This window comes from Marmota flaviventris, chromosome 15 (genome assembly GCF_047511675.1).
Source record: "Marmota flaviventris isolate mMarFla1 chromosome 15, mMarFla1.hap1, whole genome shotgun sequence".
Classification (NCBI taxonomy): Eukaryota; Metazoa; Chordata; class Mammalia; order Rodentia; family Sciuridae; genus Marmota; species Marmota flaviventris.
In genome coordinates, this window is record NC_092512.1 from 37,556,707 (window position 1) to 37,573,765 (window position 17,059).

Below are 17,059 nucleotides of genomic sequence, written 5' to 3' on the forward strand. Positions count from 1 at the left end.
TTACAAAAAAACATAGCTTCGTGCTAGGAATACATTCAGGAAAATTTTTGTTTGAAGCTTCATACAAACAAAAGTAAAACAGTTGATATCAAGGGCTGGGATTGTGGCTCAGCCGTATAGCGCTCACCTAGCACATGCAAGGCCCTGGGTTGGATCCTTAGCACCGCATTAAAATAAATAAATAAAATAAAGGTATTGTGTCCAACTACAACTAAAAAGATAAATATTTTTTTAAGATAGTTGTTATCAAAAAACAAAGAAAATTTTCTAATAAAGTCATGTTCTTTTTAAGTTAATGTAAAACTAATATCACAGTTTTGCATTCCACAAAACAGCTTCACAATTCAATCCTCAAAATGACATCTTCTGTTATTTAAGGAGATGTTGTAGTCTTTAAACATTAAAAGACTACTACCATGAATAAAACCTTACTGTAATTACTTTCACTTCAAATCGGTAAAAATGTCCATAGTCATACATTTCTGCACAATGTTAACATTAAAAGCACACCATTAATTTTTGAAACATGTGGTCACCTCAAAAGCCCAAAAGTAAAACATGTTCATTAAAGAGATGCGAAAAAGTTCCAAGTGAACTGCCAAAACTAGCATAATTATGAAAATATTTAACACTGAAATCACATACTACATATAGATTACAGTGATGTCATAATAAACATTCCAGCCAAATGCACTAAAACTACTGCAGTCCAATAAATCTGGTATACATGGGATGACAAACATGTTAAAGCAAAAGAAAGAACAAGATTTTTTTATTTTAAAAAGTTATGAGCAGCAAAAAGGGGTAGATTAACCCTGTTTCCAAAGAGTTAAAATACACACACATAAACAGTTAATAAAGTTTCCCTACAAACTACACTGTTAGTATTCAAAAGAACTATTTGGGGCTGGGGCTCAGCAATATAGAGCTCGCCTAGCATGTGCAAGGGCCTAAGTTCGATCCTCAGCACCACAAACGAATAAATAAAGGTATTTTTTAAAAAAGAACTATTTGCTTAAATAAAATTAATAAACCTGAAATTGTAGTATGCTCAAAAATGAACATTAGGGCTGTGATTGTGGCTCAGCGGTAGAGTGCTCACCTAGCATGCATGAGGTACTGGGTTCGATCCTCAGCACCACATAAATATAAAATAAAGATATTGTGTCCACCTAAAACTAAAAAAATAAATATTTTTTAAATGAACATTAATTGTACTCAAAGGAATATACACTATGAAACAAACATTACCAAATGTGCTAACACATCTTTTTTAATTGGGATTAGGAAACTGTAATTACATACATATTATAATTTTAAAAATAATCCTTTTGATAATCTGAACTTGTTTTCATTTCAATTATATTTTAAATTTTATCAATTTTAAGTAGGTTTCCACTCAAATCCTTCCCTAGCCAAATTAAATAAAATAAAAGCAAAACAAGAAAAACTAAGAACACAGAATAAATCTAATATTTACTACTAAAACTGGAATTGCTTCCATAATTAGTTTTGAGTTCATGATGTCCTTTTAACTAATAGGCATCATTTTGGACCATTACACATTTATATTTCATTGAAAGCACCAGAGTATTAATAAAAGACATTCTGTTCTCAAAAATACTAACTAAACTATCTTAAGATAATTTTTAACCCCAAATACATTATAGTTTCTTTCTTACAACCTAAGTACAAATATGTCTGCTAAGTACATTTCATGGCAAAAGAATGTTTTTTCATGAGAATCACTTAGTTGATTTCTGAAAATACTGTCCCTTGCTCCTCATGACAACCAAGAATGTCATTTCCTTACAAAATTTCCTAGTTTAGGTAAAATGTGGCCAGCCAGCAGTGTATGCAAATAGATCTACTGCTTTTGTACTGACAGATCATGGGCATACTGAATACTCATTCTCTTAGCCTTTATAGGTCTACTCAATTAAAACTTGAAATCATCAAGTACCAGATTTTCAGTGTTGTAAATAAGACTGAAAATAAAACTTAAATTAGATGACTGAATTATTCCAATTCTGTCTAAAGACAGAACAATAAGTTCAGATACAAGAAAGAGCTGAAGAAGAAACACAATGGAGGAACTAAGAAGTGATGTGCTTTATGCTTTTCAGCCTTGTTACAACAAACTTGGCCACTAGAAAACGACTAAGGCTCATTTAGAAGCTGTGATCACCAAAAGGTTCCTAAACCGTTAAATAATTGCTACAAGACTCTTAGAGACACTCACCTTTGTCCTGTGCAGTAACAAGTACTATGGCTGCTGTCACAAGCCATAAAGAATCCCTTTGAATAAAACCACATTTCAGAGAGTCAAAAAGCCAATGAAGTAGCCAGCTCAGAGGCATACTTGAAGAACACAAGACAAGGCTAAGAAAAACACATTTACTAGATCTCATGACAAAAGTGAAATCTCTGATTTACCTGTATACCCTTAGAACTATCTATCAAGTTAATTCAGGTCACTGAGATAGCCTGAGTATATTCCCCAAAATTTCATGTGTTGGAAACTTAATCCCCAAATTCATATTTTGATGGCATTTGAAGATAGGGCCTTTGGAAGGTAGTTAGAATTAGATGAGGTCATGAGGACAAGGTGAGGCCCCCATGATGGCATGAGTGGCTTTAAAAGAAAAGGAAGAGAGACTTGAGCTGACTGCTTGCTCTGCCCTACCATGTGATGCACTGACCACATGTTGAGCAGATGTCAGTGCTCTGCTCTTGGACCTCCCAGCCTTCAATTGAGTAAGCTAAGTAAATCCTGGGTTTTTTGTTTGGTTGTTTTTTGCAATGCTGGGGATCAAACCCAGGCCTTAAACATGCTAGGCAAGCACTCCACTGAACTTACACTCCTGGCCCCTATACAATTCTATTCTTTATAAATTATCAGTCACAGGTATTCTGTTATAGCAACGGAAAATGACTAAAACAGCCATTTGGGGGAGGGGGTTGGGATTGAACTCAGGGACACTCACCCACCGAACCATATCCCCAACCCTATTTTGTATTTTATTTAGAGACAGGGTCTCACTGAGTTGCTTAGCTCCTCACTTTTGCTGAGGCTGGCTTTGAGCTTGCAATCCTCCTGTATCAGCCTCCTGAGTAATGAAAGAATTAGTAATTTATTTATGTCATAAAGCAATAGCAGTTGCCTTTATTGAGTACTTGTATATGCTAGGCAGTAAGTATTCAACAGTAAGAACAACAATAAGGAAACACTGGAGGAATGGGACAAGAAATGCTATTAAAAATAAGAAAACTTTAAGATCTAGGCAGTGAGTCAGACTTAAGATGACATACAGCTCTGCTGCAGTTGGCCCTTTCTCTTAGAGACCTAGTAGAGTTAAATGGTTATGACTGAATGGTTTAATAGCAGTAAGATTTTGAGCCATTATTTACTCTGTTATGGTTTGGATGTGAGATGTTCCCCACAAGCTCATATGTGAAGCAATGCAAGAAGGTTTGGAGGAGAAATGACTGGATTATAAAAAGCCTTAATCCAGTCATTGAATTAATCCCTGTGAGGATTAACTGAGTGGAAAATGAAGGTGTGGCTGGAGGATGTGGGTCCCTGGGGGTGTGGTCTTGAGGCATATATTTTGTGTCTAGCCTGTGGAGTCTCTCTCTGCTTCCTGATCCTTGTGTGAGCCAGTTCCCTCTACCACACTCTTCTGCCATAAGTTCAGCCTCACCTTAAACCCTCAGGAATGTAGCCTGCTGTCTGTGAATTGAGACCTCTGAAACCATGAGAGCCCAAGTAAACTTTTCCTCCTAAAATTGTTCTGGTCAGATCTTTTAGTTACAGCAGCAAAAAAAAAAAAAAAAAAAAAGTGTACTAAAACACTCTCTTGATGCTTTACTTTCCACCCATAAAGTGGGAATATTCTTGCATTCATAGGGCTTATCAGGGGAATTAAGAGAGATTCAGGTATATCTTTAGCAGTATTAACCTGTTGGAAGTATCATAAATTTGTTGTTTTTGTTTTTGTTTTTGGTACCAGGTATAGAACTCAAGGGCACTTGACAACTGAGTCACATCCCCAGCCCTATTTTATACTTTATTTAGAGACAGGGTCTCACTGAATTACTCAGTGCCTCGCAGTTGCTGAGACTGGCTTTGAACTTGAAATTCTCCAGTCTCAACCCTGAGCTGCTAGGATTACAGGCCTGCACCACCACACCTGACAAATACAAATATTTTTGTCTCTTTTTTCTTCTTTCCTTCCTTTTCTACTTTTCTGAAGAGAAATCTAAATGTAGCACATTACTAAATATCTATATTACAAGAAAGGAGAAATCACAATTAAACTTGAGTTGTCAGGAAATATCACAAAGAACATGATGTCTGACTGACCTGCAGGAAGAAAGGGATAAAAAGGAAGAAGCAAATGTCTTATTGAAATGAGAGTGGGTAGCTCAATTTAGGTAAAATGGAGAGCAGTAAAATATAAAGCTGTAAAAGAAGCTGGGGCCAAAGATAGCCTTGAATATCAGAGTCCAAGAAATTTAAGCTTTATTATTCAAGAACCCAATGAAACTCAAGACAGAGAATAACAATATGAAATACTTGATTCAGGAAAAACCTTCAAAAGCAGAAATACCAACAATTAATAGATTGTCTAAAAAGTTTAAAAATTGAATGAAGAAAGAAGCAATGAGAATTCTTTTTATAATGATAGCACCACAAATTCCACATGTCTAAAACAAAACATATAAACTCTGCAATTGATTCAACTTATTAACCCACTACTCACATTTTTCCTACAAATCCTCTTGGTCCTTTATGCCCTGATTCAATGACACTATCATCTTACTCTCCTAAGAAAGTTGAACATGATCTTTCATATCTGCTCTAACTTTGCAAAATGATGCTAATGAGTCTTACAAATTTCATGGCAGAAAAGCAGATGCTCCATATTAACCAGGAAATGACAAATCAAACTTTTGAAAGATGCCGTGTTTTTTAAATATGGTTTTAGTTTTGATAGACGTTTATTTTATTTCTTTATATGTGGTGCTAAGAATCGAACCCAGTGCCTCATACATGCCAGGCAAGTGCACTATCACTGAGCTATAGCCTCAGCCCTGAAAGATGCAATTTTTAAACTGAAATGGTAGATGCAATTTTAGAGGGAGGTGTTTCCAGTAAAGGCATATCATAGCTGAATGTATTCTAACAGAGATCAAAACAGATCAAATAAACAAAGAGTTAGGGGCTGGGGATGTGGCTCAAGCGGTAGCGCGCTCGCCTGGCATGCGTGCGGCCCGGGTTCGATCCTCAGCACCACATACAAACAAAGATGTTGTGTCTGCCAAAAACTAAAAAATAAATATTAAAATATTCTTTCTCTCTCTCTCTCTCTCTCTCTCTCTCTCTCTCTCTATCTATCTCTCTTACAAAAAAAAAGAGTTAGGACCCATCTAAATAGAAGTGATGTTTGGAACTTTTAGGTTTCCAATTTTAAAAAATTATGCTTCTAATAGTAGTATACTAGATAAAGGGAAACATGTTAACAATAAAATAAAAAGAAAATTTTAGCTAAGTCAAGGCAGTGAATCAGAATGAAGATGACACATAGCTCTGCTCAAGATGGCAGAGGCACAACAGGAATACAGAGGATTCAAAGTGGTCATGCAAGATTAGAGATAGTTACTAGGCTCAATATTTAAAATCAGTAATGGAGTGAAGCTTCAGTTCTTGAAAGGAGGTCAAAAAGAGATACTGACAACTGCTGCGTAGAAGCTGCACAGAAAGAAAGTCAGAAGGAAACAAACTTCAAAATAAAAAACAGAGAAAAACTCTATGATATCACCCAATATCAATATTGCAGGAGCTCTGATTTGACAAGACCTGACTCTGACAAGACAAGACTGCAGAACAAAAACAACTATAAAACTACAAGGCAAGAAGAAATGTGCAAAAGGAGAGCTTAAAAGTGAAAATGTGACATAGATAATGACCCTTTTAGTCAAAATAACCTTACAAACCACTATTCTAAAGCACTCGAAGAAAACTAATGCTAAAGAAATCAACAAATGGGACTGGGGTTACAGCTCAATGGTAGAGCACTTGCCTCCCATATATGAGGCACTGCGTTTGATCCTCAGCACCACATAAAAATAAAGATATTGTGTCCATCTACAACTAAAAAAAAAATTTAAAGAAATCAACAAAATTTCTTCAATAAAATTAATGTTCCAGAATAGCCTTAAAAGATTTTACAATAAATGAATTAATATCCTTACAAAGTGGGCTGGGGCTATAGCTCAGTGGTAGAACACTTGCCTAGCATGTATGAGGCACTGGTTCAATCCTCAGCACCATATAAAAATAAACAAATAAACGGAGGCATTCTGTCCATCTACAACTACAAAAAAAAAAAAAAATTAAATCCTCACAAAGAGATCTAAATGAATACTCCTATACACACACAAATTATCCCCTGTCCACATTAGGATTTATTTTAAAACCATAAAAATGTAAACAAGCCAATGAAACAGAGGAGAGCCCAGAAACAGAGCCATATATATGTATGTATATATGTATGTAAATACGTATACTTGGAATAGAACAAAGGTAGTATTATAAATCAGTGGGGAAGAGAACATTCAAATGATACAGGGAGAACCAGTTACCATCTCTGCCTTATACTATACATGAAAATAAATTCCATGATTAAAGGTAAATGAGAAGTTACACTTGAATCTATTAGAAAAAGCCATAGGAAAATATCATTATGATCACAGGTCAACTGGAAATTTTCCATGAGACAAAAACACCAAACAAATAAAAATGAAAACTAAAAAATCCAGTTATATGAAAAGTAAAATAAACAATTCTACAAAATAGGAGGTATTAAAGAAAACTTAAGACAAACCAAAGATTGAGAGAAGATATCTGCAACACACCTAATAAGCAACAAAACAGGGTATCCTGAATAAAGAAAGAATCCCTGCAATAGAAAGACAAAATATAAGAAATGCTAATGCATATTACATATTATATAATGTATTTTACATTACGTAATATAACTATAGTTTTAATTATATAGTATATATGACATTAACAAGAATAGTAAACATTCTCTCTTTTTTTCTTTTAAAGTACTAGGGATTTAACCCAGAGACACTTAACCACTGAGCTACATCCCCAGTCTTTTTATTTATTTATTTATTTATTTATTTTTAGAGAGAGAATTTTTTTAATATTTATTTTTTAGTTTTCAGTGGACACAACATCTTTATTTTTTATTTTATGTGGTGCTGAGGATCGAACCCAGCGCCCCACACATGCCAGGCAAGCACGCTACCGCTTGAGCCACATCCCCAGGCCCAGTCTTTTTATTTTTTTGAGACAGAATCTCACCAAGTTGCTTATAGCCTCTCTAAAATGACAAGGCTAGTCTAGAACTTGTGATCTTCCTGTCTTAGCCTCACAAGTCACTGGGATCACAGGCATGTGCCACCACACCCAGCTAACAAAGGCTCTTACACAAAAAGCAATTACACAAAAGGAGAGCCACTTGTTCTTACAAAAATGTAGATATAGATAATGTTGATGCCTAAAGTAGAACATCAAAAATAACAAAGAATTAACTTTTACTACTTATTTCCACACTATCTGAATTATTTTTCAACAAGCATTACTCCCATGACAAAAAAAAAATCGTAAACATTCAAGTATTTAGTCTCATGTGGTTAAAATTTCACTGAATATAAAACTGGAGCTGTCTTAGAAAACCCAATGTATGTATTACCAAACTATGTATTAAAATACAAGAAAGAATGTTTTCATAGAAATGACTGATATAATCATTCAAAAAGACTTCAGCATGAGGCTGGGATTGTGGCTCAGAGGTAGAGAGCTAGCCTAGCATGCATGAGGCACTGGGTTTGATCTTCAGCACCACATAAATATAAAGACATTGTGTCCACCTTTAAAAAATAAATAAATAAATAATTTGGCAATAAATAAAGGCGCTTATTTAAAAAAAAAAAAAAGACTTCAGCATATTTAATTGACTGGAGAGAAGACACCTTGGTATTTTAGAGCATTAATAATTTACTACAGGATATGATATACCATATATTTTAAGATAATCCAAAATTGTTTTAAAAATAGATTTGTGAAAAAAGAATGATGAGATTTTTAATACATTTTTCCACTATATTAATAATTCTTTTTTTTTTCTTTTTATGGGGCTGGGGCTTGAACCCAGAGCCTCCTCATATTAATTATCTCCCTAAAAGTACATGTGCTCTAAAGTTTTCAAAGATATTTCTTATTTTATCCCCTAAGTTCTAATAAGAATGACGATATACTAAAAGAAAGGAAGTGTCTGTTTAAAAATAAAATAGGCCAAATGACAATTTGAGAGGTATAAGGAAAAGAAAAGATAAACATTTATGGAAAGAAAGAATATATGCAACTGCTGCATAATATGAAACTGCATATTCTAAACCTATGCAAAAGTAAAGGTCAAAATCAGGCCAATATGATGATGATCTAAAAGCAACATGGGAGTGCTCAATTCAGCAGCACATATACTATACTTGGAACAATACAGAGAAGATTAGCATGGCCCCTGAGCAAGGATGACATGCAAATAAATGAAGCATTCCATGTTTTTAATTATATTCCATGTTTTTATGTCAAAACTAAACTAAAAAGAACCAATTTTTTAAAAAGAAAAAAAAAAGTAACATGGGAAAAAGATAGGATTGGGGCGGGGGGGAGGGGTGGAAACGCAAACATCTTCTAATGATGTCTAATTTCAAAAAAAGAGAAACCAAGGAGCTGGGGACATACCTCAGTAATAGAGCACCTGCCCAGCATGGACCAGGCCCTGGGTTCCATTCCCAGCAGCAGAAAAAGGAAAAAGAGAGAAAGAGAAACTCAAGGAATAAATAGTGTTTAAGTAAAAAATAATGCATTTCAGATAAATTTTCAGTAAGGCACAGAATTTTCTCAATAGTACTATTGAAGACAACTGAGACTTTAAAGTTTTAAACTGAAGTTAGAAATGTTAAATTATATATTATAATACTATCAGTAAGAATAACATTTATAGATTCCTTAAGCATTCAGATCTTTCTCATTCCAATCCTTGCTATTTTCTTGAATACAAAGTAAAAAAAGCTGCTATTAGAAAAGCCCTTGCACATGAGCAGAAAAACAGAGACCTACCCCAAAAGTTAAATTCTGAAATCAGAATCTTTGAGCAAAGTAAGTAGCAAATTCTTTAAGCATTTACAAATTCTTTTAGCTAAAAGATTTTGAAGCAAGATCAAAAAATATTAAAGGAAGGTCAAGCTGAAGTAAAATGCTGATGGATCAAAGTTTTTGAAGTACATAAAGGAAGAGCACAAAAAATAACTATGTAGGTAAATAAAATATCTTTTATTATTTCAATTTCTTAAAAATCAATGGACTTCAAAGCAATACTAAAATATTGTACCAGGGCTGGGGATGTGGCTCAAGCGGTAACGCGCTCGCCTGGCATGCGCGGGGCGCTGGGTTCGATCCTCAGCACCACATAAAAATAAAATAAAGATGTTGTATCCACCAAAAACTGAAAAATAAATATTAAAAAGTTCTCTCTTCTCTCTTTTTCTCTTTAAAAAAATAAAAATAAAATATTGTACCACATAAAATGACAATGTTATCACAAATTATGGTAGAGGATAAAGAGAAGCATACTCTTATAAAACATACTAAGGTATAATGTTTTATATGAAGTGACATAATATTGAAAGTAGATGGTGATAATTACACTTGCATGTTGTCAGCCCTAGAGCAATCAGCAAAAATAAAAAGGTATGACAGTTTAAAAACTAATAATAAGGGCAAAATGGAATACTAAAATACAGCAGTTACCCCTAACATATGGAGGATACATTATAAAATGTTCAATGTAAGACTGAAACTGATAATAGAATTAAACTCTATGTGTTTTCCTTTAAATACATATTTATGATAGTTCAATTTATAAATTAAGGCATAGAAAGATGAACCAAAATTAATAAAAACAATTATATACCAAAACTACATACCAAAAAAATTGCCTGTATCACTACTCCTGCACTTTAGGTCATTATTAAGTAAAATAACATTTATTTGAACACAAGCACTATGATACTGCAAAATTCTATCTTACAACCAAAACTGCTACAAAATGACCAAGGGGCAGATAGGGTATATAGTGTGAATATTCTATACAAAGAAATTATTCACACTTCAGATTTCATCACACTATCTAAAACAGCATGCAATTTAGAATTTGTGAACTGTTTACTTCTGGAACTTTCCATTTAATATATTCAGACCATGCCAGGCTTCAGATGACTGAAACAACAAAAAGCTAAATCACAACAGAAGGAGGATGACTACATGCTCAATCCAAGAACAGACAGGAAAAGAAAAATTTAAAAAAAAGAATCTGATAGAACAAAGATATAACAAATAAAAAGCATTGGGCGTTAATGTATCCATAATAAAAATTATATGAAATAATGCCAGGTGCAGTGGCACACACTTGCAATCCCAGTGACTCGGGAGGCTGAGGCAGGAGGATTGAAATTTCTAGATCAACCTCAGCAATTTAGCGAGGCCCTAAGGACTTAGCAAGACCCTGTCTCAAAACAAAACAAAATAAAAGGTTTGGGGTTGTAGCTCAGTGGCTAAGCGACCCTGGGTTCAATCCCTGGTACCAAATAAATAAATAAATATGAATATATATGTATATGTGTGTATGTGTATGTATGTGTGTGTGTGTATATGTGTGTGTATATATATATATATATATATATATATATGAAATGAAATCTAAATACTTCAATTAACAGGCAGAAATTTTCAGACTAGTAAAATCCAACAATAATCTGTCCATAGAAAACTCAGTTCAGATATGCTCAGTATAGTTTCTAAATACTAAATATCTTGAGTTTCAAAAAGGCGGCCATGGCAAAATGAACTAGTTCAAGGAAAATCAACAACTCCCAATCATCAAAACTAAAATCAGAGAACTGTTGCATGTGTGTTTGTGAATCAAACACAAAAAAATCAAAGGTGTGGGCTAAGGATGTAGCTCAGTGTTAGAACACTTGCCTAGTATTCACAAAGCCATGGGTTCAATCCCCAGCACCACCAAAACTAAAAGGAAAACAAAACCTGTAATCTCAGTTCCTTATTATCTGTAATGCCAGGTAACGATTTGGACAGTAACCAGCAAGGAAGGGAAAACTTGGTGGTTACAAGCAAACTGTAAAGTTTCAAAATAGAATATTTTTCTGTATGCAGACTTGAGACATATAAATTCTGGAGACCAAGTACTAAACACTATAATTAAGGTTGCACTGTCATTTCTTCTACAACCCATATTTTCAATCATTCTTACAAAGTCCCTCATGAAACTAAAGCTCCCCTTGTATCAATCCAAATGTTTCTTCCTCCTCAGAAGAACTATAAGTGAATAAAAATATACCTTTCAGCCCAAAAAAGGGGGGAGAATTATCCCCCAAAAAATAAAATATAATAAAATTCCACATACTTCCAACAGATATTCCTCAATAAGTTAAAAAAAATTATTGAACCACTTTATACCAGGTTTGGTGTTCATATGCCATAAACTTCATAAAAGACACTAGAAAATATTTATATATATTTATATATACAAAATATTTATATATATTTATATATTAAAAAATTTATATTTTTTAATATTTATTTTTTAGTTGTAGTTGGACACAACCCTGTTATTTCACTTATTTATTTTTATGTGGTACTCAGGATCAAACCCAGGGTCTCGCACATACGAGGCGAGTGCTCTACCGCTGAGCCACAACCCCATCCCCTCAATATGTATATTTTTTAAAGAACTATATTTTTATGTTATCTTCCCAATAGCTAACTAAATACATTTTTTCCTCCTACCATTTCTAGGCTCTAGACACAGGTAAAAGTTCAGGAAACCATGATTTTCCTCTGTTCCTTAACTCTAAAGGCATTCAACACAGTCTGAAATACATTTACTTATGTTTTCATCCATCTATAGGTTAGCTGTTTGTGACTTTTGGCTTTTTATGTCCATTTCAGTAATATTGTTTAACAACCCCAATTATTTCACCTCAAAAAGAAGTTAAACCTAAAACAAAACAATTTAGCTTCCAATTATTTTGAGACTACCAACAATATTTCATGCTAAAATTAATTCAAAAACCACATGTAATATGTGAATTTTTCCTTAAAAACTTCAAGGAAAGAAAAGTGCTTTTCTGTCTCATTAACTACTATATCCACAGCATTTAGTACAGAGCTGTCAACTCAACATATATGTACTGAATGGATTTAACTTTCCAATTTTTCCTTCAAAAACAGGAAAATAGTATTAGAGTGATAATTTTGTATGTAAGTTTTTCACAATGTATAATGCCTACGTTATTATACTACTTCAGTTAGATACTAATTACTATGTGAGCATATGGGCTTGACAAGTTTTTAAACTCTTCAAAATCTAAATTAGGGCTGGTGGTTTGGCTCAATGGTAAAGCATTTGAACAGCATGCATGAGGCACTGGGTCCCATCCACAGCACCTCGAAAAAGAAAAAAAAAAAAATCTAAATTAAGAGTACCATAATCCAGTAAACCACACCAATAGTCCTAAACCAAAATTCCGAAAGTCATCCTAGAACTTCTATACTCTTACTCTAGAATCTATCCACAGCCCTCTATGGATACAGGGAATGACAGATCTATCTAGTTCCTATCCTAGAATGTGGGAACCTAGGACATTCTCTTAGAATGTGACAAAATGAATTTAATTAATTCTCTGAATTCTCCTCCTCCAATCCTTTCCTCCATGGTGAAAAACCAGTTAACTTCCTAAATTACAAATGCAACAAGTTGCTTACCTGTTTAAAATACTTCAGTGACTCCCTAACAAGTAGGCCAGTGGTCCTCAAATATTTTTATCTCTTTTAAAAATTACTGAGAATCCCAAAGATGATTTACATGTATGACTTTTACTATTAGAGATAAAGAGAAAACATGTTTGAAGTATATTTAAATTTGTATACATATTTAGATCCTTTTTTTTTTTCATGCTGGTGAACCTAAGTCCTCTTGCATGCTAGACAAGTGCTCTGCCACTGAGCTACATTCACAGCTTGTATACATATTTTATTATTTATTTTAAAATAAAAATATCATATATTATGAAAATTTCAAAATAAACTATAAATTTTTAAATTTGCATGTTATGAAAAATAGCTGTACTTTCCAAAACAAAATTAGTAAAAAGAATGGCATTATTTTACATTGTTTTTTAGCTCTGGATTAGTAGAGGACAGCTAGATTCTCATATCTCCTTCTGCTTTCATTCTGTTCCAATGATATATATCAAGTAGTCTCTGGAAAAGTCCATAGTACATACATGAGAGAATGAGAATTTTTAAAAAGTAAATCATGTTTAGTATTATGAAAATAGTTTTAACCCAGCATAAAAAATGGAAAACATGAGGAAGACCCAGAAGGACTTCAGAGAACACTGGAATACAATAAATATTAAAGTCTCTTATGAGTTGCACAAAAGTTCACTATAAGAGAGAAGAAAATCATTGGATGAGAAAGAAAACAGACTTGAGGAAATAATTCACATTTAGGAATATTCCTGGAGGCAGTTTGAAAACTTGTATGAAGGCTGAAACAGATACTTTCAAAGATAAGATAGCAGTAGAAACCAGAGTTTGATGAATAATTGGATATGAGGCACATTAAGTTAAGGATGACTTCTGGGTTTCTGATTTGGATTGAATGCTCATAGTAGAACTGTTCAATGAAAAAGGAAATATATAAAGGACCAAAAAGGATTTAACTTTAATATGAATTCCATTTGGGACATTTTATAAGACATACAGGTGAAGTTCATTTAGCTATTAGTGCTGGGGGGGAAAAAAAGACTGAACCCTAACATAGCATTTTATGAATAAAGAACATAGAAAACAGAATAATAACTAAGACTACTGGAAATAATAGCCAAGGAGAGTAAAATATGACTAAAATAATGAAACCCAAAAAATTTCAATTTAAATTTGGGATAGATAATAGAAAATGATTAAGAGAAGCTGAGAGAAAAGGAGCCAAACAGGTAGAGGAAGTGATTAAGAGCAACCAAGAAAGTGAAATTTTGAGAAAGAGATCAGAGCACTAAATATTGAAGGGAAATGAGAATTTAAAAATAAATGAACAGTGTACACTGGATTGTGCAAACGTGATGTTACTAATGACCAGTACTGAAGTGCTTACTTATAATGGCTTCTGTAAAAACACTCATCAATTCAACAAGGGTAGGATCACACCTGTAAAACCAGAGGTTCAGGAGGCAGAGGCAGGAGAATCACAAGTTCAGTTCAGCAATTTAGTGAGGCCCTAGGCAACTTAGGAAGACTCCATCTCAAAATGTAAATTTAAAAGGGCTGGGATCTAGCTCCGTGATTAAGCGCCCAAGTTCAAGCCCCAGGACCAAAAAAAAACAAAAAGTGGGATGGGAGGGCATATGAATTGAAAACAAACTAAACTGTCTCTACTTGTAGATAATGTTATTGCCCATGTAGGAAATCCCAAAGAAATCAACCAAAACACTACTGGAATTAATAATGTAAGCAACATCACAGGATATAAGATCAATGCACAAAAATTATACATATAAAACTGCAACTTTATTTATATATAAATGCTGAATTTATATATGAAAATGAACAGAAAATAAAATTAAATTCACGATATTCATAAATGCTCCAAAGAAAAAAGATATAAATCTAATAAAACATTTAAAAGAATTGTAGGCTGAAAACACAAATTCCTAATTAAAGAAATCAAGAACAATCTAACTAATTGGAGAGGCACACTGTGTTCACAGAATGGAAAACTCAACTTAGTAAAGATGTCAGTTCCCCTCAAAATTATCTATACATTTAAGGCAATTCCTCTGAATCCCAATAAAGGATTTCCACAGCACCTAAAGACATAAGGATAGGTAAAATTTGCCCTCTTGTTTCAAATACTAACCAAGATTAGAACATTAACAGAAAGCTCAGTTTTTTAACTCAGTACTTTAAAGTTTTGGTTTAGGTTAAAAACATTTTTAAAGTTTATTCGTAAGTATTACTTATATAAACAACTTAATGAGTGGTTGCATTCATTAGGTTAAAAGTTTTTCAAAATTTACTTTCCAGATGTTATAAAAACCAGAATAAATAAGTACTTTAAAAACAAATTCACCACTCTCTTTAGATTGCAGAAGTATTTTTTCCAAGACTTAATACACTAAGCAAAGAATGCACGCTCATCACAAAATTGAAAAAACTGTGTAGAAAGTCTTGTGCTATTTTGCAGATGAGGTTCACCAAGGATGAACAAGCAAGAATACAAATAAGGAGAGGAAAACATAATTAAATGTAAGTTCTTGGTAATGTTTTAGCTCAAGTTATGATAGATTCGCAAGTATTTGATTATATAAGGATGGATATGTAATGATACAGTTTGTCATGAATCAAACTGTATCTGAAATCCAAAATAGAAAAAAAAACAGATCACAAGTTACAAATCCACAGGACCTAAAGGTAGGGACAATGACATAGAAGGACTCTCTCAAAGTAAACATCAAATCTTTAACAAGTATTTTATTTAGTTTAAAATTATTAAAAATCATTCTAAGTGAACATCAAAGTGGCCTTTATTTTACCCAAAAGAATTTGGGTCACTCTCTTTCAAAAATCTCTGTAATTAAAATGGATTTCAAAGAAATGTTGAGTACATTATAACCATGACCACTACAGTCACACTGAAACATTATAAATCTCTTTGTCTAAGTGTCCTTTGCTGAGATTCTACAAATATCTTAGCCATGCTTTGCAATTCACTGCAGGTTAGGCAATCAACAAATGTTGGCAGAATCAGATTGAACATAAAAAATTGTTATGTCCTTTTATCAAAGCATTTAATGATGGGCTGGGGAGGTAGCTCAGTGGAAGAGTACTTGCACATGTGAGTCACTGGGTTTGATCCTTAGCACCACATAAATAAATTTACAAAAAGGTATTGTATCAGTCTACAACTAAAAATATATGTATATTATTTTTTAAAGCATTTAATGATGCTGTATTCTTTTAAAATCTGAATTAAACCTCATATTCCCATCTTTTAATCATTTTAATACATTCCCATACATTAAAGTTAACATTTTTCCATATTCAGATATTTGAATACCTGTGATTTTAAAAGCCCCCTTCTTTTAACCTACCATCTCACCCCACTTTTATTTGGGAAATAAAGACTTTTCTTTAATTCTTTTTTTTTTTTTTAGTTGTTTATAAACCTTTTTTTTTTTAATTTATTCATATATGGTGCTGACAATTGAATCCATTGCCTCACACATGCCAGGCAAGTGCGCTACCGCTGAGCCCCAGCCCCTAGTCTTTTCTTTGGTATGATGGTACAACATAATTAAACTTCAAATAATTTAAATATGGAGCCATTCCATTCTACTAGTACATGCATAATTTTAACTTAATTACATACTATACCTATCAAAGCTTAAAACCTAAAATTAAAATACTTTAAGTTTTATAATGTTTCTACTCAAAATTTAATTCCAATTACTAGGATAAACCCAAGTATTACTCTCCAGGGGTATACACTTTTAAATAATTTGTCCAAATGTCAAATGCAATTTTCAAAAATCCTTTCTACAGCAAAATTTTAAACATCTGTAAAAAAACACTTTTTTTGAAAGTGGTTTACATTCATGACATTTGACCTTTTATTCCACACACCACAAAATTCAAGTTTCAAATACCATGCAAACAGGAAATCTGATCATTCCTTCAGTAGCCATCTGCATGGTCCAATATCAAATATTAGTTCTAAGTTGCACTAAGTCATGTGTTACAAATCTTTTTATGTAGCCTCTATAATTAGTTGTAATTTGTCTATTTTAAATGTGTTTCTTATGGGACATCTGGTCTTGAAACTTCCACCTTTCCATTGAA

General features: G+C 33.1%; 1 protein-coding gene and 1 non-coding gene across 11 annotated transcripts in view; one reads left to right on the forward strand and one right to left on the reverse strand.

Moving 5' to 3' along the window:
• Vps13b (vacuolar protein sorting 13 homolog B) overlaps nt 1–17,059 on the reverse strand; it is a 757,361-nt gene that overhangs the window by 728,488 nt on the left and 11,814 nt on the right. The gene's annotated exons all lie outside the window — the stretch shown is intronic.
• On the forward strand, nt 8,536–8,642 carry LOC114106501 (U6 spliceosomal RNA). The gene has a single exon (XR_003585202.1). It is a non-coding gene; the product is annotated as a U6 spliceosomal RNA (small nuclear RNA).